This window comes from Lissotriton helveticus, chromosome 5_1 (assembly GCF_964261635.1).
Source record: "Lissotriton helveticus chromosome 5_1, aLisHel1.1, whole genome shotgun sequence".
Lineage (NCBI taxonomy): Eukaryota > Metazoa > Chordata > Amphibia > Caudata > Salamandridae > Lissotriton > Lissotriton helveticus.
In genome coordinates this window covers 1,160,011,771-1,160,027,722 of record NC_136065.1, presented here as the reverse complement: position 1 = coordinate 1,160,027,722, position 15,952 = coordinate 1,160,011,771, and the positions used below count along the sequence as shown (strand labels likewise).

The 15,952-nt window shown below is 43.8% G+C and overlaps 1 protein-coding gene across 2 annotated transcripts in view; it reads right to left on the bottom strand.

The window, feature by feature from the left end:
* The window catches only part of VTI1A (vesicle transport through interaction with t-SNAREs 1A), a 1,126,058-nt gene that overhangs the window by 170,335 nt on the left and 939,771 nt on the right, over positions 1 to 15,952 (bottom strand). The gene's annotated exons all lie outside the window — the stretch shown is intronic.

Sequence of the window (15,952 nt, the reverse complement as noted above, 5' to 3'; positions counted from 1 at the left end):
GAAACAGACATGGTTGATGCTTAAGGTATATGTTAAGCACTAGAACCTGGTGCATGCCCGATGTTGCGAACAGCGGCACTGTGACATTTCTAAGATGTGAAGCTGTTTAATGGCCCCTCTGGTAGCTTTAGTATATGGAACCATGAGCACTGCCCGCAGGAAACAGGATATCAATACCACGTGACGATTGGGAAATCTCACGCTGTGGTCAACAGAAGACATCGTATACAAAGCATTACAAGTGTTTGTTAAAAAACTTTTATACAGCATATTAAGTTCTTCTGTTCTTTTTCGCAGTAAAATGACTTTGAGTGAAGATGCTGAATGTCGAAGCATACACGAAGGCTTGTCGAGTGCAGAATCAACTGTTCCAACAAATGCAGCCTGAGGTGAGTGGCCACATAATTCTGTGTATGTGCAGGATCCAGGAATATCACTTTGAACTCAGTGCAGGGGTACTGGCCACTGAACTAGAGTGCGGGTTGCAAGAAGCTGAACCAGAACCACATGCCAGCCAAGTATCACGCATCAGGCGTGACTCTAACGCATTTCAGTGGGGTGTTCCGCATCACCGCACTGAAATGCATTGTCACGCATTTTAATGCCACTGACTCGTGTACCAGCGCTGAAGTAATTGGCCACACCCGGCTGCTAGAGCGCACGGCTATGACCTGCGGCGGCTCAGCTGCTCCATGCAGACTTGCCCTCACGGTCGCTGACACCAGCACAGGCTCAGTGAGTAACAGTTGAGTTGATCTTGTGCACTTCTGTTACAAATGTACCTTAATAGCCGCATTGAAATTCCTGCTCGTGGCGCGGCTGAGCCACTCAGACTACAGCCCAGGCCGCCTGATGTCACCGGGCCGAGAAGCCTGCCGTGCGCCGACAGGCAGTCACTGAGTCCTGTCCGTGTCCAGGCCTGCGTCCTCATAAGTCAGTCAGTGCGCTGCGCTCTGTAATACCGTCATCGGCAACATCAGCATGGTGCGTGAGAGGCCTCGGGCGCTCCGGAGTGCGACGGTGGTGCGGCTCACCGGCGGACAGAACTCGCTCAGACACCAGTGGAGGAGTCACTGACACATGTCCGCCGGGTGCATGCTTCCGAACTCATGCACAACAGAGACAGTAAGTTACTTGGCTAGGCAGCCTGGCTGCCACTTTAATAACACTGTGTTGTCACACTCACACTGTACACTGAATGAAGTCCGTTACGTTGTCTTTATTGTTCATGATGCAGCCGCGCTTTTATTAGGGCTCGAGCCAGTAAGTATGTTTGCGGGCATCGCTGGGCACCATCGGAAAAGCCTGTCTCTGCTCTGCTGCACAGCACTGCAAGAAGACATACTTTATCTGTGGCATAACGTCGCTTGGCAGGAGTAGAAGTGGGCAGTGCTTTAATTTTGCTTAAGGTTCATCGAGCGTTTGGATCTTATTTCAGCTTTGCGTGTTTTGAGTAAATGCATTTAAACTGTGCTTTTATGTAGTTGACTACGGACTGTGCTTTTGCTCAGCGGAACCTTATAGGCATGAAAGAGCAACTCTAGGCCAATAAGCAGCAATGGAGGGCCACATTATGAAGTAGGGTTTACTAGATTATGCGGCATGAAACCCAAATTACGTGGCATAATGCTGCACATTGTGGGGCAGTATTATTTTGCTATTTTTACTCGAATTAATACTGCCTGGGTAAAAGATTTACATTGGTAGTAGGACTAGTTTAACAAGTGCTCTGCAGCAGGAAGAGAAGCTCCCCTGAAGGGTTAACCAAAGCATATGTGCTGTAAGTGAATCTGTGTTTTTAAAATGACATTTACAGTTTGTTTGCTACCGAATATGCGCTGTTCTCTTAGTTTAGTAACTTGTGCAAGTAAGTGTTAAACTAAACTCGCAGTGGTAGTAGGCAGCTCACCAGACCCAAGGACCACTCACTTAATTATAGTGCTGTGACATTTTAAAAATAATTTTTTAAATAACAGTCAGCCTGCCTGACTGTGACCGTAATGTGCCGACTGTGGCTGCCAGAGTCATCTGACTAATTAATTTATGGCATCGGACCCGAGATAGCTTTATGGTCTAGGCCCAGGTCGCATGTGAAACAGAGAGAGCGGCATGGAGTTTAGTGAAGCTCCTCGCCTGGTTTATTTATTATTTGGGCTCTCTCTAAACAGCTACAGTCCATCAGTTCACAGACTCTTATCAGATTGCGTCGTGACTGTCACCCGAGACAGACTACATTTGCACTTACCTGTGTGTGCCTGAATCCGAAGCCTAGGTGTTGGATTCAGGAGTCTTTTCACACTTGCGGTTCTCCAGGCTTCAAACAGCAATACAAGGTATACACAGTACCAGACTTCAGACAATGCTGCTTTTGTACTGTTTCCATGTTTTCACTTCTTGCCCATGGACAGAAAACACATTTACATTTTTGCCAGAAGTGTCATCTGGTGTATTTATGCTTGGTGTGTAACTTGTCAATCGAAGGATCACGCAGGCACACTGTGTGACACTAGATATATTTATGCCAGGACATCAGGGCAGGCTCTGGTGAAGCTCAGGTCCACCACACCTCTGAATGCCTCATGTGCACCCATCAATACCTCTTCTACATTGGTGGGGAATGTTCCAGTAAAGATCTGTGTTCTCTACTAAACTGTTGTCTTGTATTGCCAGTAGGACTTCTTGCACAGCTTCGCTCTAGTGGTTCTACATCCTAAATGCAGGTCCTTGCTCTTTTTGGTGTTAATTCTTAATAGAGCCATGTGACTTGCTTTCCAGATGTCCATAGCTACCGATGTTTTAGATTGCTATGTGTAACATTTTCATAATTTCATTTTAATTATGAGTCAGCCACCACAGACGTTTGCAGTAAGTAGTTCTAAGACCTTCTCAGAGTGTCCCCTTGCTCAATTGGGTCTAATTTCTAATATTTATATGATTCCCTCGTCTAAATTGCAAGACTTTTGCTCGCAAGACAGTGTCACTCATAGTCCTTGAAATGTCACTCCTAATTACACTAAAATTCTGAAAATGTCACACATAGCAATCTGGAACCTTGGCAGCTATGGAACCAGGACTCAGAAGCCAGTCCTCTTTCAGCTACACCTTCGCCAGTCTCTCTGCGTGTTTCCGGTTGAATCGTGTCCTATTAGCACGGTTCTGGTAAAGTCACCGCAATCACAACCTGACTCATCGTTTCCCGCTCACAGGCGATCACTTTTATTTCACTGGCTGGTTCCTTCTGAACTCATTACGCGCAGTTAATAAAAGTCCACGGGTGTGTCTTCATACACACAGCACCGTCGCCATGCTTTATCGACTCGCTTCCCCTCGAAGAACGTGGACATTGCTGGCAACCATGGCAAACGTAGCCCTCTCAGAGGATTGCAACCGTCGCCTGCGCACGTGTCCTGACGGCGCGGGAAACAGCGCCATAAAAAAGCGTTACTCTGTCAGACCCATCAATCAAATGGTTTCTCACAAGCTTGACTCACCTCATAACTTTTCTTTTACCCCCAAAGCCAGCTGGGGATTGGATTACAAAAGTTGCTGAAAGGGTGTAACTCTAACCACGGAGCCAAAGACCATTAAAAGTATGTAGTTCGTAACTTCTTTTTTATTGTTTTCCCAATATTGAAATCCCATTAGGGCTTAAGACCTAATCGACTCAATGCGAACATTCACATCTGTTAATCATGACACGCGGACGCAGTGGACACCGCTGGCAGCTATCCCGGGCATGTATTGGCAGTAAGGGAGGGGGCGCAGGGGTGGAGTTTGCAGCCGAGTGCAGCTGCTGCCTTTGTGCATCAACCTTTCTAAGATGCTCATTTATTAAATGCTGTCCTCCTGCAGCCAATTTCCACTGTTACTGCGACTTTAGTATTAAAAGAACTCCTCTCCTCTTATCAAGTGGCTCTTGCCATCCTGTGCCAGTGGAAAAATGTCTTCAAGGTAAATCACAGGTCACGCTTGATACAGGTCGTTTGGACTCTGGCCTTATTATTATTAGATAAAAAGATGCCCTTCGGAGTACTCCTCACCCAGGCCCCCGGATGTCTGTCAGATTGCTTCCTGACGGGAGGGCTGGGAACTAACAAGTGATGGACATTGCCTTTTCACTGCCAGGAGGTTTTGGCAAGATACCAGAGAAAGACTGGCCTATCACATTGTGGGCCTAATTCCAGTCTCTACTACACGAGGATTCCGAATTCATGCACATTAGCACGTTTACCCGGACACTTTTTTACAGGTGAAACCTGGAAAAAAATGTCAGTGGAAATAGTCAGAGGAAGTAAAACGTGGGGTAATCTGATGCCTAAATTTTGCTACCACATGTTACGCCACAGAAATTGAAGTAAGAGGGCTCTAAATTAAAAAAGCTTTGCAACCCAGAATGAAAACGTCACTCAATTAGCTATTTTTAAGGGATTTTTACGAATAAAACTTAGGGACTGATTTAGAGTTTGGCAGAGAGGGTACCGCATCGCAATGGAGTATCCTTTCCACCAAACGGAAGAATGTGGCAGTCCGATTTTCGGACAGGCAAACCTTAAGTAGGTCAGTGACAGAGACTGCTTTGTGTGTTTTGTTGTTTCTGTCATTGACATACTCCTCAAATGGCCCGACAGAGTAAGGGCCGTTGGAAGTTTGGAGATTCGACCACCTACCCGATTTATAGTGGGCAGGTAAAGCCTGGCAGAAAGAGCCAGTTAAAACTACAAAATGGTCCCCACAACATGGGAGACAACTCCCATGGTATGAGGCGGTTATTAGTTTTAATATTTTAAAAACAAAATCTTGCTTTGTAATTTTGTTTTTGAAAATAAAAAAACATGTTAAAAGTTTGACAGATGGTACCATCATTTTGACGGCATATCCCATCAAAATTTCAATATATTGACACGGACTGCATTGACAGGGCCGTACTGGAAACCACAACCGGCCCTCGCAAAGTGCCCCCCCCCCCCCCCCAGTTGGAGGTGTCCCGGAGATCTCTTTGCCGGGGCCGGTTTTTGGCCGATTTTGATACAGGGCCGATTTTGCAAAAACGGCCCTGTAACAAAAACGGCCCCCAGGGGCCCAAAACCGGCCTCCACCCGTGCAGCGCACCGCGGGATTGCCCGGGGCCTGTTATGGCCAGTGCGGCCTTGTGCATTGACAGAGGTTCCTGCAAACGTGTTGAAATTTCTGCTGGACCAATGGAAATCTCTAAATTTGGCAGGCAGAGGACCCTCAGTGTGGTGGAAGTATTTTGTCGTACCAACAGATTTACCTCCGTCCATCAAAGTCTAAATCACGCTATTAATTTCCAAACCTCAGATTTAACTTGAATAGTTAATTGTAATAAGACCAACTATTAAAGAGTCATATTCGAGTAAGACTTCTAACTAATGAAGCTGAATCCTGGAAGCATAGAGTGAAATGTCAGGTTTGACACCAATTTCTAAGTTTGGCCATCACTGCTAATGGGCAATACTCGTGAATCTGCGTACCAATTATTTAACTCAATGACATCTTGATTCACCCCTAAAAGGTTAAGACTTAATCCAGATAAGTAAACTAAATAATAGGATAGACTCAACCCTAAAAAGCAAGCTTAAATCTTAAAGAGAGATGCTTCAGCTTAACAAGCAAGAGGTATTGTCACTAAGAACCTAATTAGCTCCAATTTCAATAAAACCCAATTCGTTCTCAATGACGGATAGCCCTACCCAGAAAACACCATACCAACAAAATGGACTCAACACGAATCAGGGGTGTAGCTCTCGATAGTGCAGTAGAAGTAAATGCACTGGTCCCCAATTATGGTTGTCCTTTATTACTCAAAAGGGGGAAGAGACAGACATTTTCTGTGTTTGAGTTAGAGCCCATGGCTCCCTTGCTACACCACTGACTCAAAAGTGTTATATACTTAGCTCACCTCAATGAGCTTCAGTCAGTGTCTACTGAGTATGAGTGCAATTCTAGTCTCTGATCAATTACGAGTTTTCTTGAGTGAACGCTGGTGTACAATGTCCTGGGTTTGAATGGTGTTAAGAATTTCCTCTTAGCTCTTCATTCAGAGATGGCCATGTCTATGTGTAAATGCTTTCCACTCTATTTCCCGGTGTGACATACAGCCGTTTATCATCACAGATTTGATTGATTCTAGGCCGGGACAGGTGGCCAAGCGGCACACGTGCTATTTGCCTGTTTGAAGAAGTGTCCAGCCATTTCATCTTTATCCCATTGCCATTTCTATTTCCATGTCACTGTAGATTAATGAAACATTCAGCATGCAAAAGAAAACAAATAGGACATGTGCACAGCCAAGCGAGCAGCGGTGTCGACCGTATCCCCTCCCGCTGCCTCCGAGGAGCTAGCCCATCTATAGCGTTATTGTTTACAGCTGTTCATCGCTGGGAATGTATTCTTCCCCATCAAATTGATGGTGACTGCAAAGGACACTTCGAATAGAGGATAATACTTAAAGTATTTGGCCTTTCCCCTGGAAACTCCCAGAATGATATATCTGCAGTGTTATTCAGAAAGACTGCCAAATTGTTCTGGTTTTTGCTCATGCCTCTCCCAGTACCACATCCCTACATTGTCAAGCTGCCACTAACACTCTTTTACAATAATATTCCAATTAAAAGGGTTCTGTATTCATGAATGTTCTATGGGGAATTAGCACTTGGTAAATATATCACATGATTAAGAGTTCAGAAAAACAGACCATTGCTGCCAGTTTATGCCTCCTTTCTGTACCAATTTATAAGTCATCCGACCCTGCACTTTCCATTGTATTTAACAAAATTAACATCAAGCTTTACAAATATGCAAACAATTTGACCGCACCAGCCAGGACTCAAATTGGCATTCGAAAGGTCGCTAACTTGCTACATATCCTAGGGAATAAATAGCCTGTTTAATATCTTTCTTCTACTCTTCCCCACCACAAACATAACTAATCTTTGGCTAGATAAGCTATTCAAACAGCTGTAGGGCATTCCAACCCTTTCAGCACTGCTGCAGAGATATGTTTTCATGATAATTTGCATGAAAGCATCAAAGACTAAACAACCTTGTTTGACAGGGGCAGATCATCTGTTCTATCTGTCCGCCCTACAGATGAGCCAAGCAACTATCCTCAATTGGGATGTGCATTGTACGCATCACTGGCAAACAAAATGGAGGAATTTCAGGCGGATGCATTAGGACACACCCTCCTGGTGAGAGGGAGTTACGCACCGAGCACATTCTGACTTTATCTTAGCTCCACATTGACATCTCTGGAGCCACTGTAAGTGCGAGCGAGAAGAAATGAGTTGTGCACTTGGCTCAGCTGATTAGCCATCAATGCCGAACGCAAAAGTTACAAAAAGCGCACACTCCGTTCTGATTAAAGTAAATCACTAAGCAATAAACTAGTGAATTCTGCCCTGCTAATTTGTTTCGCATGGGGAACGTGCTTAACAATTAGTTGAGGGGGGGAAAGAGTTCCAATAAAGAAATACCTTAATTGTAGAGTGACATAATACCACAGAACAGGTTTCTAACATGTTGACCAGTGAAAGTGCCCACTTTAAGAAATAAGCTGCATCCACTGGCAGAGGTAAGGCCAGAGGGTTAGAGAAAAACATGAAACTATACAACAGTTGTTTATTTATGGGGACAGTGTTGTGTAAATGGTCTTAAATAGCCGTGATCTGCCCAGAACCTGAGAAGGCCACAACTCTTGGCAGAACTTTTTAAAGGTAAAGAACTGGCAGTACTGGTCTTTAAAAGGGCAGGGATCAATTCAGAACGGCAGTTCTGTAGACTATGCAGGAATTGAGGTCAGATCCATGAATTTGCACTTAGATAGAAAAAAACATAGGTGTGCACATGCCTGGGCAGTTGGAAACATCGGATTTAAACTGCACAACTGTGACAAGGCTGAAATAGCTATATCTGGTGAGATACTAGAGTGAGCGGGTTTACAGCACATGCATCTAAATGCCGAAATGTGGCTGAGATGATAAAGTTACAGAAGAATGAGTCTATGTGGGGTTGTCAGCGACGACGAGGTTAGAATGAGACCAGAACGAGTCAGCCTGCCTTTGCTGATGCAAGGTAGACCTAAAAGCTGATGGTATGAATGAACATGACATTGGAGTGTGCCTATGATATGAAAAGTACTTTCAAACAAAAGAGGAACCTTACATTTAATATGTAGTGAACGTTATCACATTAATTGCCGGAGAACTTTAAGACAACAAATACATTGTTGTAATGCTGCTGGTCTCATCGTGAAGGGGCTCAAAAGGAATGGAAGCTGACGCTTACCTGTACCTTAAAAGACAAGATGAAAGGCAGCAGAGCCCATTCGATACCATTGAGGGTGTCCTTAGCAACCTTCCTGCTTATAAGTTCCATTGTGAAACTACTTGTAAAAACAATAATGCTGAGCACACACAGAGCTACAAGCACAACAATAATAGCACGTACAACGTATAGTATCTGCATAATCACAAAGTCCAAGATGGAGGTGTTTACAAGTGCTAGATGGAAATCCCCAGCACTTCCTACCAGAGTCCAAAGACGATCACACAGGTGTCATGCAAGTTTTCAGACAGCTTCAGGTGATCTTTGGTTGCAAATTAATTTGTTTCCTAGGTGAAGCTCTAAAGGAGACAGCTTTGTCTTGTCATATCCAAATGGTTTTGTAGATGTCTGCATTTAAAAGGTAATATGGGAGGTACCCTTCTTTATAATTCAGACTGGAAGGCTAGCAAGACGGACGTTTGCTCGTGGCACTCTTCTCCCTCAGTTCATGGTCCAACAAGTAAGGACATATACCACAATTGAAAAAAAGTGGGAGGAATGACAAGACAAAAGTCTTTTTCTATGAGTACATTAAAGTGAAGAAACAGGAGAAATTGTGTAAGAGTCATTAGCGCCAGTCTTGCATTAAGAAATCCATATAAAAAAGCATTAAGTATATCTGAATTGATTGATGACACAAGCAAGAAATTTGTAATTAAATTAAATTGCATTACAAAAGAAGAATTAATCTATAAGTACCGAACTATATCTTTAATTTGAGTGTACTGAAGGATTTATTCGACAATTGAAGCCCATTGATAAAGGTTTACCATAGTACCAATTCAGATTGTTTTTAAATCTTGAAATCATTGTCCAGATGAAGGTGACGATTATTTTGAACACCGAAACCCCGCGTCAACAGTTTTTTTCTTAATGTTATTATGTATAGTGTGTTTTAATAAAATTTAAGATTGTTTTTAATGAATTGTGTTAACTATTTTGATAAAATAATTTGCTGACAAATAAAATAGGCAAATAGAACATTCCTATGAACTTGTTTCTTTTTTTAACTATGGGGCACAGTATACAAATTGCTATGTAAATTTGGTAACCTGGCAAGATTAGACCTTGTAAAAGTCTGTTTATAATATAACGTATGTCTATCCAGTCTTAGCTGTGTAGACAATTGGGTTTAAAGACACCGATCTTTTCCATCTATAACAAAAGGAAAAGGGAAGTTTGTTTTTTGTGTAGATGTCTGCATTTATACATCCACATCGGCTCTCGCTCACTCTATCGAAAACTTGCTCCCTTGTGTATCCTTTCAGACGCCCTACTCAAAGACTCGACATCTACAGTCCTGCACTCCTCGCCGCCTCATTACATTGCTAGGTAACGACACACACACTTGCCCTTCCACTCTTGAACTTTCCGCAGCACTTGTCCTCAACAAGTGGGCACAACAGTGCCTCGTTTGCCTGCTCATGCCCCTCATTGCCTCGTGGCTCCAGGCTCCTACTTTCGAATAATAAAGAAATGCCCCATATTCGTCCGAGCTTCAGAGCTGAACACGTCACAAGGCCGCACCTCCCTGGATCAGGGGATGTATTACAACTCATAATGGCACCTTATAGCTGTGATTTGGTGGTCCTTATGTTTTCAGTACCAATGTTTTAAAATACATCTCGTCTCCTGTCCGCCTTGCAGGTTTTTCATGATATACAGTGTTGAGAATCCCCACTGCGCAAAAATACACCAGAAAGAAATATTAAAACCAATAGGAATACAACATTATTTGTGACTCCATTCAACGTCATAATGAAATCGTAGTGAAAGAGTGATAAAACCAGCCAAATAAAAAGATGATCAAGGAGAGCAGATTTTTTATAACATTGGCACTGCAACCAAGAGGGCCATAATCCAAGCCAAGAGCCCTACTGTAGTACAGGCCGAGAGGATGGAAACAGACACCATGGTCAGACATCACCTAAATAATGCTCGATTTCAAGCAGACACCACACAAGCACGCATTGAGAAGTGGGGGTGGTTTTGGGAATGCAGACTTCACTCCAGTGGGTAAAACTCGCACAATTTCAGAGAGTAAGGCTGATTCCAAGGAGCGGTATTTACTTTGAACGACTGATGCTCACTTCCAATGACCACTATTCACCAGCTGAGACAGGCAATGGAAATGAAATATAAAAAGAATGGAAAATAGAGTAGAGTGAGATCAAGAGCCTGTAAAGAGACCCCAACACTGTCCATACCGTTACAGTCAGCAAGCACACTGCAGACTGCAAGGTCTTTGCTGCTATACGCAGGACTTTAAGTGGGATGAAAAAACTGGGGCGTCTTCAAAGGGGCGTGGTCAATATAATTCAGGGCGTGGCTTAAAACACCCAAGCCAAAATCTGTGCTTAGCATTGTGTGCCGCCCGACTCGTATTTTGCTGTTTCTGTCATTGCAAACAAGTAATATCATACCTACAAGAAGTCAGGACAATGGTTGTTAGTTGTGTACGATAAATAAGCAGCAACTATGAATTATTGTACAGAATACTGAAAAAACTTCCACTTAAAGCCCTGGGGACACCACAACGATGTTGCTGCTCCTGAGTTTCGAGAAGGGAAATCCAGAGAGAAAATTACTCTCTTTAAAGGAGTTCCCTTCCCCTACTATGTTCACCTGGCTTGACGTCATGCCATACCTTCTCCACTAGTGAGAAGTGAGCAGTGTGAGCACACACACATCGATGTACCTGCTTTCACTGCAGTCCGGAAAAAAACAGACCACCTGTGCCAGGACCCAAAACAGAGCCCGATAGAGACCCGTTTCTACGCCCCCTTTAGAAAACTGCTGGTGCTCAGACCCGATACAAAAGGGGATGATGGACTGAGCGTTTGAACAAATCAAACACTCACCCCCAGTCAACTGATCTGGGTTTAATCCATCACCATTCTTTAGTTCACTCAGCCACCCCAGTTTAGACATGGCTATATGCAAATCAGTCTGACCCTGTGCCTCATGGGAACAGTCCAGCCCGAACTGCCAAGCCATGTCTTCCCTGGACCGGAAACAAGCATCCTGGGTCCGGTTTCGGATTCATAATCCTCATCAGCCAGGCTATCTTGAATCCAGTGGCCAAGTGAACAAGGGACTCACGTCTGAGCATACCCTGCCACACTTAGGGCGAACAAAGCGATACAAAAGGGGATGATGGACGGAGCGTTTGAACAAATCAAACACTCACCCCCAGTCAACTGATCTGGGTTTAATCCATCACCATTCTTTAGTTCACTCAGCCACCCCAGGTGCTCAGACCCAGCCCACTTAAAGCCCTGGCTATACGGCATCTTCAATTAAGTGTTTCTACCTTTATAATGGGAGATCCTATTTCCTCCTTGTCTAGTCCAAACGACAAATGACCACATACCTTTATATCTATGCATTTGGATATCAGGAGTCCATGAATGCAGCACCGTCCCCTGGACTGGTGCAGGACCTGAAGCTGATCACATGTTGAAACATGCCATTTGTTTAAGCATAGCTCCACCATCTACTGTACATTTATATTGCCTCCCTCTAGAAATCCACATTCAATTAAAGTAGGCCACTTCGGCCTGTAAACGGTTGTTGCAAGCTAGGCCCAAAGTATTTAACACCATACCAGAGCATTAAAAGATAGTTTATTACTTCATCAATTGCTTCAAAGTAACAGCATTTATTAATGTGGCTGGGGAATTCGTTCTTTTAAAGGATTGATTGCAGTGATGATACAGGTAGGTACTGTGGGGAGGCATCACTTCTCTGCTACTGCACATCATATGTAGACAGGGGGAGGCAGGTACTGAAGACTTGAGGAACAAGTGGGCTTGCAGAAACTCTTGGCATTTATTACACACACGAGGCTATGGGTGTAAAGTGTTTTTCATGTGGAATAATAGCCTATGGTTCGGGTGAGCATCTATTTGAGACGGTCAGAAAAGTAGCTGTGATGGGCCTAGTGAATACTTCCAGCAGAGGTGGTGTTCTTTTAGAGGTATGCTGGTATTACAGTGCACAAGAACCTATGCGTGATACACAGGTATTTAAAGTGGATCTGGAGTTTTACTGAGTAGTTTCCAAAGAGATGTGGTTTCATTGCTCATGCCCCAAGACTTGTCTCGATGCCTCACTAATGGCTAGTTGGAGTATGGTAAGCTACGCCTCTTGGAGGCTTATGAAGAGACCTACAGGTGTCCAACCTGAACAACTAAAGGTCTTCAGCCATAACTGGGTGTAAGGACAGATTTCAGTTTGTTTAACAGCAGGGATTGGCAGGCTTTTTCATATGTGTTTTGGAGTGGGTACAGAAATGAACATCAAAGGATATTCCCAGGAAATTTCTGTGGAGGCTAGTTTCTGACACGTGGAAGAAACGCAGTAGCAGATGATGAATGTTTTCATTTTGGGGACTTTAATATCTATGTCAAAAATGAAAGATTCTGTTTTTAGCATCATCAAGATGCCAAAGCGCCCTTAGGGAGATGATGTCATAGGGCCTCAGGGAGATGGGCCTGCTTTCTAACCATGGATATTGCAGTCAACTTTGCTGCACTCGTCCACCTAATATCAAGCCCACACAGGTCTATACATACACTTCAAATACATTTTTTTCAGTTCCTGTTCTCAATTCAAAATGTAATTGTAATATTTGTTTTAAAAAATCCTTAGAATCTGCATAATTTAATATTGTGCAGTGACAGTGTAGTCTTCTGAAAGTCAGATGATAATTTGTTTAAAACATAATACATAAAATCAAAACAATGAAATTAAAAAGGCTGGTGTGACCTTCAGGGACAATAAACAATTATTTCCTTTTGTTGAAAAAGCACCGTTGCTCAGCTACATCCTGGTGAATGAATTCACCAGGTCAAGCTTTATGCACAGAGCTACACCAGGTCAAGCTTTATGCACAGAGCTATGCAGGAACCTCACTATCAAAATAATACACCTTGAGTCCCGCAATGATCCCAGCGCATTAGTAAATGGAACAATGACGTAACAAATGACCCAACTGTACGTCAATGTTGACAAGTCTTGATCTCTGATAGATAGGTTGCGATGGAGTGAGAGCTGCCGCTGGTAATGAAGGAACTCGACAGCCATCTTAATCCGCTCGCGCTCGCCGGCGAGCCCATACGGTAGACCCAGAGCGCCAAAGTGCTGATGAGCATGTTGAACACGCTGATCTGCTCATGATTACTGTTAGCGGCTGTAAAACAATCCAGCTCAACGAGTGAGTCGAGTCTGCGGCAACAATGGGGTTATTGACTTGTTGCTCCAGCCCTATTTAGTTTTTACCCTAGAGGCCACAATCAATAGACTTTGCACCACGTCAGCCTAATAAATCCCAGGCTTTCAATGGAGCTTTGCCAGGAACAGCTAAGAAAATCTATGGCAGGCAGGCACTTGGCGTAGCAGTACAAGACCTAGTGAGAGGTGGGGAGAAGCGACTGACAGCTGTATAAATTAATAAACACAGCCGTCTAATATTCTGCAAAAAGAGAAAAGCATTTTGATGTGCATTTATCATGATTTAAGGAGCTGCACGGAAGGCAATAGAAAAATAGGGCTTATGTCAACCTCAAATCCCAGCCATGATGAATAAACAACCGTTGCAGGTTTATCCTGCGCAGATTCTATTTTTTTCAACGCAGTGGGAACATCTATATTCATTTTAGAGATCAGAATGCTTCTCGGTGTTCGAGCTTCCCACGCTTTTACAGGGGAAATTCAGACTTCTGCATTCTGCTTGTTTAAAGAACATATCGGCTAATGGACAGAGAGTGACAAAAAGGTCCGATACGTGCCAAGAATTCGGAAACAAATGAAAACAAAGTTTATATAATACAAGACTTGCTCCGTCTGAGATTGCATTTGATATTAAATGTTTGAGGGACATTAGTGCCTGTTCGCCTTGGCTTAATGGTGGTTTGTCCTTATCGACCAAATGTTTAGCACTGTTGTGATATGAGCAACTGGAACTATAGGCTTCTTAGGTGGGAACACAAGAAAGGTGGGGATCTGGGCAACTACGTGCTTTGAAACAGGGAAAGTGTGGCGTAGAAGCAAGTGAAATATTGGCGTATGCTGATTTACACAATCCTGGACAAGGAATCGTACATAGAACCTTCATAGGTGGGTGTCCTCTGAAGAATACTGGATTGGGACGCTTCCTTGCCTCTCGCTAGCCTGTTACTGCCGGAGTCCTGCTGGTGCTTATGGCCACCATGGGGAAGGAACTGTAGCCTGTCCCAATATTCAGGATTGGGGCATCATGTATCCTGCATACAAGATGTACAGAACAAGACGACACCTCCTCCTGTTCTCAGCAAAGGACTGTGGGTTCATCTCAACCACAGACCCATCATCACTGGTGTGGTCCACCACCTTATCTGCTTGTGGCATTGCTGTGCCTTTTTATACCAAACCAGTTATCTACAAGTTAACCTAAGAAATCGGTGGATGTTAAAGTGAGTGCGTAGAGTAAGAGTTTGAGATGACAACAGAGTGGTCCTAGAAGTAAAAATGTGCAGGAAACCTTCCAGCACCAACATTTTCGAGATTAAGAGGCTTTGTAATTGTTTAAACCAAGGCATGTAAATACCTATTTTATAAAAGGCCGATATGTTTCAGTCGCTTCATGCTTGGCAGATTCATCAGGGCTAGTTATTTTGAAGTTTCACTACTTACCTAATCTCGGGTCCTCAGTACTGGTGCTTAAGGTCATTTATCGGTTGATAGTCTGTAACTTGCCTACGGTGACGGAACCTATACATTCATTTTTATAGCCTTAAAACCGGGCTATTCTGGGCATTATAGGCCTGCTCCGACGTTAAAGGCCTGAGCCGAAGGCGAGGGCCTTTAACAAGGGAGTGGGACTTTAATGCCAATATAGCCCAGCTATGGAGGGCTATAAGGATATTAGAACATTCAGCCACTAGAGGGCAGAATGGGCTCCTTGAGGCCATTGTTCACAGCAAGAGCTGTGAACAACAACTTTGGAATGTTAGGCCTCCGGGCTTCTACCGGCCATTAGATGCCCAGAATACTCCATTGTTTTTAATGGAGCTCTCAACATTCCAATGTTCTAATATAGCCTTATAGTCTGCCGTAGAGGGCTATACCGGCCATTAAAGGCCCTCTCTAGCGTTAAAGGCCAGAGTCGAAGGCGAGGGCCTTTAACAAGGGAGCGGGACTTTAATGCCGGTATAGCTCAGCTACAGAGGGTTATTAGGCTATTAGAACATTCCGCCACTAGAGGGCAGAATGTTCTAACAAATAAAATAAAGGCGTCACGGAGTCCGAGGGGATTTAAATCCCCTCTGGCTCCGTGAGGCCTTTGTTCACAGCAACAATTGAATGTTGGAGCTTCGGGCTTCTAACGACCAATAGAAGTCCGGATCACTCCATTGTTTTCAATGGAGCTCCCAACATTACAATGTTCTAATATTGTTTAGGTCACAGATGCAGCTTGGCCGAGACACCTCACTCTGGTAGCTGGAGAACCTACACAGTTCTTGTGATCAAGTAGCAACACCAGTACATCTCAGAGGACCAACATATGCATCTTCACCTAGATAAATGGTTCAGTGAGGAATAGCTTTATGTTGATCTCTCGACC